The sequence below is a fragment of the Xiphophorus maculatus genome, chromosome 10 (genome assembly GCF_002775205.1).
Source record: "Xiphophorus maculatus strain JP 163 A chromosome 10, X_maculatus-5.0-male, whole genome shotgun sequence".
Taxonomy (NCBI): domain Eukaryota; kingdom Metazoa; phylum Chordata; class Actinopteri; order Cyprinodontiformes; family Poeciliidae; genus Xiphophorus; species Xiphophorus maculatus.
In genome coordinates, this window is record NC_036452.1 from 17,408,427 (window position 1) to 17,418,282 (window position 9,856).

The following is a 9,856-nucleotide window of genomic DNA, read 5'->3' on the forward strand; positions in this document are numbered from 1 at the left end:
TAGCTAAGGTAAAGATCTACATTCTCTATAAAATATGCAGAATTAACTGTTTAAGTAACGGTAGCCACAATAAAAGCTAATATAAAAGATAAAAAGATACAATTGTGAACTCTGAAATTATTTTGTCTTGGAATACTCTTAAAACTTTGTTTTAAAGTGATTATCGCACACACAACATGATTTCCACTTCCAAAAGGAATAATCAATGACTGCTCATTCCAGAACATTTGAAAAATAACTACTTCAAATGCTGTTCTTATACTTTGCTACACCGTAGTTATTTAAGGAAAATCTAAATGAAATCTGTATTGGTGAGTCAAAGCTTTACAAAATCCAAAGAGGGAAAAACTCTTGGTAAATTATAACCTAATTTACCAATTTCAAGTATGTGACACTAACAAAGACATTAAACTGAACACGTCTGACATATAATTCAGATATTGTATAAGGTAAACATAAGCAGTTTCATTAAAGGTATGCAGTTTTTTATTCAGGGAAATAAAGACGAAATGCCGAAAGAAACTGGGAAATACAGCTAGTTGATATTTCAAGGTATATTAAATAGAAACAAATGTAGACAATAAAAATTTAAAACAATTGGGTTTGTTTTTTTTTTACCAGGGAAGGAATATCCTTTCAGAATAGTATAACAACCATGTACGATTGAAGAAAATCAAACCAAAAATCAGTGCGTTTTCTTTAGAAAACCCTGTTGCGAGATTCACACAGGGAATCAATAAAAGTTTGACACTGACCGGTCTGCCACGCAGGTTTCTGTTGGAGGGGAATGTTCCCTGGGCTCAAAGTGTCACCATGTGACCAGAGCAGATCGATCAGAACCTTCCTCCCTGCGCTGATTCACAACCACCGTCTCTCCGAGGGGAACTAAACCTTAATCTGTCGTCTGTAATCCTGCCCGATTCCATTGTTTCTACGCCTCTATTAAAGAAGGTGAGCGTTCAGGAAACACGCACACGGCCGGTGTGGTCATCTGTGTTCTGATGAGTCAGCAGAGTTGGCTGACAGCCACAGAGTCCATCTGAATTAATGAATGAACCTCTGGGGTCAAAGTCAGCTACAGCACCAATAGGAGAAGTAAAAAAAAGCTCTGCTGTGATTGGTCCAGAAGCAGCAAAACGATCAGGTGGTTGTCTGACTACCACCAGGAATATTAGGAAAAACTTTCAGCAATAAAAAGTGATCTGCAATATAATTCCACAGACAAAATCATTTTTAGCAGTTTGAGGGACAGATATGCTCACACGTCCTGATCTTGGCAGCTACGTTATCGACTCTGATAACGGATAGAATGGCAGGCTAAAGCTGCACACAGTGTGCTGGGCTAACGAGTCGCTTTCATTAATGAGGCGCAGAGCACCAATCCGTGCCGCAGCACTTCGTCTCAGTTAGCGTGAGAGCCGCTGTCTGTAACTGAGGCGAGGTCGAAGGTCAGCAGCTGAACTGCTCCAAACTTTAATTGGAAAAATATAATAAGTGATGCGAACTATATGAGGAGTTTACAAGAAGTCGCTCTGATGTTATTAATTATATGTTTTCTATCAAACAGTCATTAAGGATTTAATTCAAATATACAGTACAGAACAAAAGTTTGGACACACCTTCTAATTCAATGGGTTTTCTTTGTTTTCATGACTATTTATAAGGCAATAAATCCCACTTATTAACCTGACAGGGCACAGCTATGAAGTGAAAACCATTTCAGGTGACGACCTCTTGAAGCTCATCAAGAAAATGCAGAGTGTGTGCAAAGCAGTAATCACAGCAAAAGGTTGCTACTTTGAAGAAACTAGAATATAAGGGGTATTTTCAGTTGTTTTATACTTTTTTGTTTAGTGCATATTTCCACATGTGTTATTCATAGTTTTGATGCCTTCAGTGTGAATCTACAATGTCAATAGTCATGAAAATAAAGGAAACTCATTGAATTAAAAGGTGTGTCCAAACTTTTGGTCTGTACTGTACCTGTTTATAACGAAAGTGCAAAATGTTAAACTTAACCAGGAAATAATCTGGAGAAATTATTAAACATTTGCAGGATTCCAAGTTTTCTTTAAGTACTTGAAAATACTACTACTACCACATTAAATTAAATATGTTGCTTTGGGTGAGTTTTTTGGAGCCATTTCTGAAAAATTACAAATACCAAGCTAATGCTTAGTAGTTTGAAGAACACTACCAATCGCATGGTGATGATGGCATCATGTTGAGAGTTTGTTTTGCTACAAGTGGTAAAGTGGATGGAGTGGTTAGAACAAAGATGGAGGACTACCTCCAGATACATTTGAGATCTGCAGATATATGGCAGAAACTTAGAAAGAGGTTGGTGGTGTGGAGATTTATCTGTTCTCCATGCTGAGTTTGTGATGTATGCGATTAAAGAAGAATCAGAGAGTTATCATGAATTCCATTTTTTAATACCAAAATACAGCTGGTCCATTCTGACATGCCACCTGAGGTAACAGACAAAATGGCACCCCAGAAGAGTTTGTGATCTCCTTTGTTAGCCTCTATGCAAGCTACGCCAAAACGAGGGTGTTCCCTAGTGCGCCCTTTCCTCTACCCATAGCTCTCATTTGCAATTCCTAACATGTCCTTTCCTCTAGCTTTAGCTTAGCAACTAGCTAAAAGAGACAGAAGGAAAACAGAAAATTATTTATTCTCAACAGTGGTCCAGCAGAACTTTGATCCAAACTGGTTTTGAACTGGTTAAAACGGGCTGACATTAAGCTTCTGAAGAGATTTTCCTTAAGTCCCAGTTCAAACGCCAGCATAAATTCATACAGCTCTTATTTTCCGATTGTATAATATGCATCACCTATAATGGAGGAAAGATAGCTCAAAACTAATGAAGTGTATATTAGGTCAAACTGTATTCAAAAAGGCAAAATAAAGACTCAAAGGGTCACATTGTAATTGTATGATGCAACTAAAATAAATCTTTTAAAAAATTTAAAAGAAATAGGGGTTCAAACAGACCCTGATGGAAAATAATTATCCAAAAACAAATCCAGCATCTCCTCCTCCTTCTTCCTGACCCATCTTCTTCCTCCTTCACTGTACATCAGACCAATCATGTCGTCATGCTCCATTTCTTCGCTCGCTGAGCCGAGAGGAGCTGAGGGCCGGCGGCTAGAAAGCCAGAAAAAGGTCAGCAGCTTCATCTCAGGCCTTCAGATTTATCCACTTAATCTGAATAACAACGACAACGATTTCCATTTTACAGACTGTTTACATTTAGTGGTAGGAAACCTTGTGAAAACAATGAAAGTGGAAGCCATGTTTTACCAAATCAAAGAAAAAAAAAGAAGCTAAAAGAAAAATTTTAAACACAAGTTAAAGGGTGAAAAATGTTATCTTCTTTAAGAATATTAAAATTAGGCCTAACTAAACATAATGGCTGAAAATGGGCTCATGCTTTTGAAAATCATAATGTAACCAACCACCTCTCTGTGCCACAGATGGACAGGCAAAACGACAGATGGTCCCAGACTGGTCCCAGTGTGGGTTGGAAACTGGTCGACCCTGGCCCCAGAGAGCAGGCTGCAGTCACTAACACATTTCTGTCCATTAAAGCTGTAAGACGAGCTCAGTGTTCAGCTGCAGGATCCTCTTCCAACGTCCACAGATAAATGAATCAATAGAAACCTGATCTGAGGTCAGCCACTCTCAGGCTGAAAAACAAACTGGGCGACGGAGTCAGGATGTGGATCAGCAAAAAAAAATCAAAAAACAATTGTTTATCACGCAATCACTTTCAGCCATAATACCCCCTCACAGACAAATTGATCAATTAAATTCATAAACATTCAGGTGTAGCAAAAGATTAGTAAAAAAAATCCAATTTGTTCCACTTTCTCCAGTAGAATCTAGGCAAAATCCAAAACATATCAGTTTCACAGAAGAGACAGGACTTCAGCTCCAACCTGGTAACTTCCAAAATCCTGGAACATAGGTAGACAGGGTGTCTTTAGGTTTCAACGACTCAAATTTAACTTTTTCAGACCTTTAAAAGGCCAATATGAACAGAATTTAAGACCTGTAATACGACATAAATGTACAAAAAAAATCATATTTGAATAATTGCACATATTGTTAGCTCAATAAATTCAATGGGTTGTTCTAAATGATAAAGACAAACATTGTTGAGCTAACTAGTGATAAATTTGCACTTACCCATGATGGACGTACAAAAAGCTAGCTAGCGAGGCAGCAAGATTATTCAGAAATGAGTAGAATGCAATTGATACAATTTTATAAAAACATAATAATATACCAAACAACACACTGTCATTTTTTATGAATAGGCTACTAGAATTGTCTTCAACACCTTGCTGGGCATTAAACCAACACGCCCACAGACACAAACATCCCAACTGACTGAGCGTCGCCCTCTGACGCACACTTCCAACTCGCTGAAACCGTGACGACACCACGGTACGTCCCGACTCTCCTGGTCTCTCTGCCTTCGGCTGCGGTTTTCTTTCCCACAGGTAACTGGTCAAACTGGTTCACGTGCTTCTACTGCGCTGCGAAACACAAACACAGCTCATTCCCCTCCCCATCTCCTGTCTGACTTTTTGTTCCAAAAAGACTGCATTTCTGATTTTCCATCCTTTTGGTTTTTATCTCGGGAGCGAAAAAACAACCTCAAATAGCGTCAAATAGCGTGAAATAAATAAAAAAAAATAAACCTGCATTAACCAGGATGCAACAAAAACACTTATGATTAAAACTTTCAGGTTCTCTTGAGAGAAGCTAGCATGCATTTCCTGGGGGCCACTGGAGCCCCTCACAAACCCCCCCGTTGCCCCCTACCCATTCCTCTGGGTTTCATAGCAACTTGGCACGGACAACATTCCTGTTGTGCTGCAGCTCCACCAGCAGCATTAATCTTCTACAAAGCATCTCTTTCACCATGGTGCCCCGCAGAGGAGCAGCATATGAGCAAACTCAACTCAAACCTTCAGGCAGGCGGAAGACTTCTTTCTGTTGTAACGGTACATAAAAAAACACATCTCTAAATAAAGATTTCTTCCTACTTTTATTGACTTTTTTTTTTTTTTTAAAGATTGATCAAGTTTATGTTTATTTTCCATAGAAAGCAGGACTAAAATGCTAAAAACTTTTGAGTTTTGATGCCTTTTGATGCCTGGAGGAAATCTCTGATTCCCAAAAAGAAGAGAAGGACGAAAAGGCCCGACAGAGCAACACAGACACCGGACTAAACATCTAAATAGATGTTTAGTCCGGCAAGTTTCCCAGCAATTCTTTTTTTTTGTGTGCAATTACATGTAACAAGTGTTTTCAATGATGTTTGTGTGAAATACATTTACCCTGTTTTTGCTTAACACTATATTAATTTATTTTTTTCAGTAAATTTTCTAGAATGTTTACATTTGTTGTTTTTAATTAAATTCTATTTTATGTTACACAATTGGTATTTCTTATATGTATATATATATATATATATATATTTTTTTTTTTTTTTTTTTTTTTTTTTTTCTTTCCGGCAAAAAGTTTTCTAATCTTTTTTGGGCGTTTTAAGTCATTTACAAACTGGCAGTTTTTGTATTTTATTTTGGATAACAGTGATTTAATGCTACAGATTTATTATTTCTCACAGTACGTTTTTACTTCTACATCTATGCAAAATGAGACATCAGTCCTCCTCCTCCTCCTCCTCAACATCATCATCGGCGGCGGTTTGGATTCAGTCGGAGCGGCTCCATCAGACAGAGGAAGCACAGCAGAAAGAGGCGCTGCCCAGGCAGAGAGATGGAACGATTCACCAAACATTTCCTGCCACCAGCGGCAACGCTGGGAGCAGCGACATCAATTATCCATCAGAGCTCACTGGGAAAAGAGTCTGCGGCAGGAAAACGGGACAGGAGGAGAAGGAAACGAGGACAGGAAGAGGAAAAGAGGACAGAGGAAAATAAAAGCCCTACTAGTAGCAGTCGCTTAGCACCAATGCTAAACCGTTAGCATTGGCTAATGGAGATTTGTTTTGTGTAAAACAAGTATCTTCTAAAAATATATGAAGACAAACAGCTCACCAAGTAAAGTTAGAATCTGGTAACCATAATAATAATATTCTCTTTTTTTACTTCCTCAGAACGTCTTTTTCAAAGCCAGTTTTATTGAATTCTTGTGACTTGCAATCCTTTAGAGAAAGTTCCTACTGGAAAAAAAATGACATTTGTTAGTTATAATCTCCACTTAGTGGCAGAACATGAAGTGAGAAAGTTCCCATCCAACATGTCTGTCAATCTAACGCCTATGGCTAAAGCTAACTGAGGTCATGTGATCTAATAATGGATGTTGGAGGACGCCTGAGGAGTCGGCGTCTTTCCCTCGCTGCAGTTTTTCTCGATGTCACTTTTTTCTCTAAATTATTAATCAGACAGACGGGAAACAATCGATCTTTTATCACATAGATGCAAAGTCATTATCTATACTTCCTCCATAAAAAAATCACTATGTCTCAGAACGATCTAGTACCTGAGCGACACACGCCTGGGCCTCAATCTCAGATTTATATCAAACGAAAACAAAGAGGAGGTAGAACTTTTTATCTCCGCAAAGTCTTCCTCTCTGTGGGGATTCAAGCAGTCGGAGGGAAGAAATTAAGTGGAAACTCCTGAGACACGGACAGAAAAAAAACAACAAAAAAAACAGACTGGATCCCAGCCAGGACGTAACGCGCTCCGCCGATCCGTTCCGAGCGGTCAGCAGCTTCCCTCTGACAGCCGCTGAGGCAGCTTGTGTTCCGCCGCTTGGCACCGAGAACCGGGCAGAACCAACAGATCACAGAGTCAGCGGAGAAGCAGTGGATCAGGCGGAGGGAAGCTGCAATGCGCAGCTGGCAGATAACAACGCCAGACAACAAAATGACTCAACGTTTATCAGAAAGCATCACAGAGCTGACGGAAACGGGACGATGCATTCGGGGACTTGAGGAGAGAACGTCCAGAACAAGAGGACAGAACAAGACAGGAAAAATCTTTTCAAGTAAATTTGCAAGAAGGCCAAAAATAAGACACTGTGTTTACACAAAAGAAGAATAAAAGTAAACAGCTGATAAACCAGCTGAATTTTGAATCGTTTCAGTCATGTTATAGTCATTCTAATCACTGAACGGGTTTCGGAACAGTTTTGTTGAATACATAACACTCGTGCCCAGATTTCCTACACTCAGAATATAAATAGTTGCAATCCGAGACAAACAACTGAGACTTCACCAGGTTTCTAAGAAGCAAGAGATAAAAACTCTTTCATCCTATTCTGGTCCGTTTCAACAAAAACACCGCTCCTTTGTTAGATTCTCATCAATCTGATGGTTTTTCGGTTGAAATCCGCAACAGAAGAAGAAGAACTTCCACAGTCTGCTTTGGTGGTTGAGTTTCACAAAACGGCCAGCAGCACTGATAGACAAAGATATGCTTTTCTACACAGCTGATTGATTAAAATTCTAAAAAGGTTTAAAAACTAATATATTTAGATTTTTAAAAAGACTTTTACCCATTGCACTACACAAACAATGTAAATATATGGCAACAAAATCCACAAGAGCTCAGTAGAGTGGACTCCCACCTATTTATGCATTTGTCTATGGAATGTAACGCAAAATAGTTTGCAAAAAATTAAAGAAAAAATCTAAAGACTGGGAAGGTAAATACCTAGCTGCAATGCTATTTGACATGCTATTGGCCGGTGTTTGTAAAGCAGCCAATCAAGAAGTGCCATTCATTTTACTTGGTGCTGATTGGCTATTGATATTAGCTTTTGTGGTAGTCGTAACACCTTTCCACTGTGTTGATTAATGCATGTTAAGGAATATTTACTTTGTGAACTATTAAACAAGATTGGTACAAGTTTCATGTAAACAGAAAATATCACCTGAACTAAGTGTCTTTTGCTGCCCCTTTAGCAATCAAATGCTACAAGTTAAATGAACCGACAAACTGTAGGACACGACTTCATCAAATGGATGAATTGTCCAATCTTACCAGTATAAAGTGCACCGGAAACAGGAAAGTAAAACCACACGAGAAACAAACAGAGCCTCGAAAATCCGCTTAACAGGAGCAATTCTGAAGAGCAAAAATGACCAAGTAACAGAATTTGTGGAACAAATCCGCCAGAGAACAGAACCTGCAGGACAAATCTCAAATCAGATTTTTTATTTATTTTTTTATTAAACTGCAAAACCAGTCCCGGAAAAACAACTAGTATTACAAAATAAGAACAAAAGAAAGCCCCAAAAGGATCTGAGGTTTAAAACAACTGGTGCCTTAACTAAACCTAAAACCCTCACATGACAGAACCATGATGTTCCACGCTGCTCTGGGAGCCACTTGAGGACATTTAAAGCAGTGGGGCTTCAACATGAGAATAATGGGGCTAAAGATGTAAAGAATGTGGCTGTTCAGAAAACACTTAATTGGCTCTGGAGACATTCCTCACATTGTCTCTGAGCTCAGGAAAACAGAATACCCCCTTTGTCACTCTGCAGACCTGACTTACAAATACAACAGACAAAAAGACAACCAAATGTTTTCTCTTTTACTCAACACAAAAATATATAGTATTTGTAAGTAGTTGAGGTGTGAAATGTTCATACAAAATAATTTAAAAATTATTTCAATTCGTTAGAAAGGCTGTAATTGTAAGAGGTTCAACTTCTTCAATAATTTTGCCCTTCCACTGGAGGTCAGAGGCTTCGCTGGTCGTTTCACAGCATCAACTCTGCAGAGAACACTGCGGTCCATCCTTATAGGCCATTTTTATCTGGAGTTACTTTACTATTCAACAATATTTCTCCCCTACCTTACGCCTGGTGTAATTCTGTTTCCCTATGCGTGGTTAAAGACAGACATTATTATTGCGCGATGGTGACAATAAATGTTGATATTGATATGCTGGCATTTGCGAATTCTTCTCATGGAGAGTCACACTCACCTGCAGACACTACGAGCATCAGACCCGGACCAGAATCCCGGAAATGTCGCCGCTGTTATTTTAATTTTTTCTTCTTTTTAAAAAAAATAAAAATAAAAATCAACAGTCAGTAGGTTCAGATGCGTTATAGTTGAATCCAACAGGAGTCAGTCTGACGGAGACACACGACTCCTAATTAGGACGGTGACGAGCGGTAAAAAATCCTCCCGGAGAACCGGGATGAGGAGCTGCGGGAGCCTGCGGTCTCCTCTGCTCCCCGCCCGGGGCCTGTGGACGCTGCAGCACGGGGTCTCCGAGAGATGTTTGTCACCTGCAGGGGTTTGCCTCTGCCCCTCGCGCGTCTAGGTGAGAATGCGGGTTTGGTTAAATCCGCGGAGAGCTGGCTGGCGCTGCTCTTCTTGATAGAGAGCCGAGTAGGAGCTGCTGCCGCTCCGAGCTGCTGAATCATTCACACTCTCTCTCACACCCACACACACACACACACACACACACACACATGCACAGCTGACTCTGACGTCACCTTCCGGCTGTAAACATAACCCTTTAATGACCGCGGCCTGCATGCTGTTTGGAACTACAGCTGGGAGGTAGATACGGTCTAAAAGCTGCTGAAGTGTGAATTCAAATGAACTCAACTCTTTCAGGTAATAATCAGGAAAAAGGTTAACGTTAAGCCTAAAACTAGTTCCAGTTCTAAACCTCTAATAATACTACAATGAACTTTAAATAAATAAAAAAAAAAACCCCGAAAGGTAAAAGAAGCAATAGCTCCTTCTATTCTGGAAAAAGGCGATATGAAACTCCAGATTCTTAAGATTAAGATTCACATAAAACGTTTCGTATTCCGAGAGGAAAAATATAGAACTTCTAGCTG

The 9,856-nt window shown here is 39.4% G+C and overlaps 1 protein-coding gene across 5 annotated transcripts in view; it reads right to left on the reverse strand.

Moving 5' to 3' along the window:
- Positions 1–9,438, reverse strand: part of LOC102230563 (serine-rich coiled-coil domain-containing protein 2-like) — a 30,919-nt gene extending 21,481 nt beyond the window's left edge. For 4 of the 5 annotated variants that reach the window (XM_023340768.1, XM_023340766.1, XM_023340770.1 and 1 more), the window contains exon 1: positions 8,983–9,438. The gene's annotated coding sequence lies outside the window, so the exon portion shown is untranslated. Of the gene's footprint in view, positions 1–755; positions 985–8,982 lie in introns of those variants that run through there. The other variant, XM_023340767.1, reaches the window with a different exon arrangement.
- Positions 9,439–9,856: the final 418 nt, after the last annotated feature.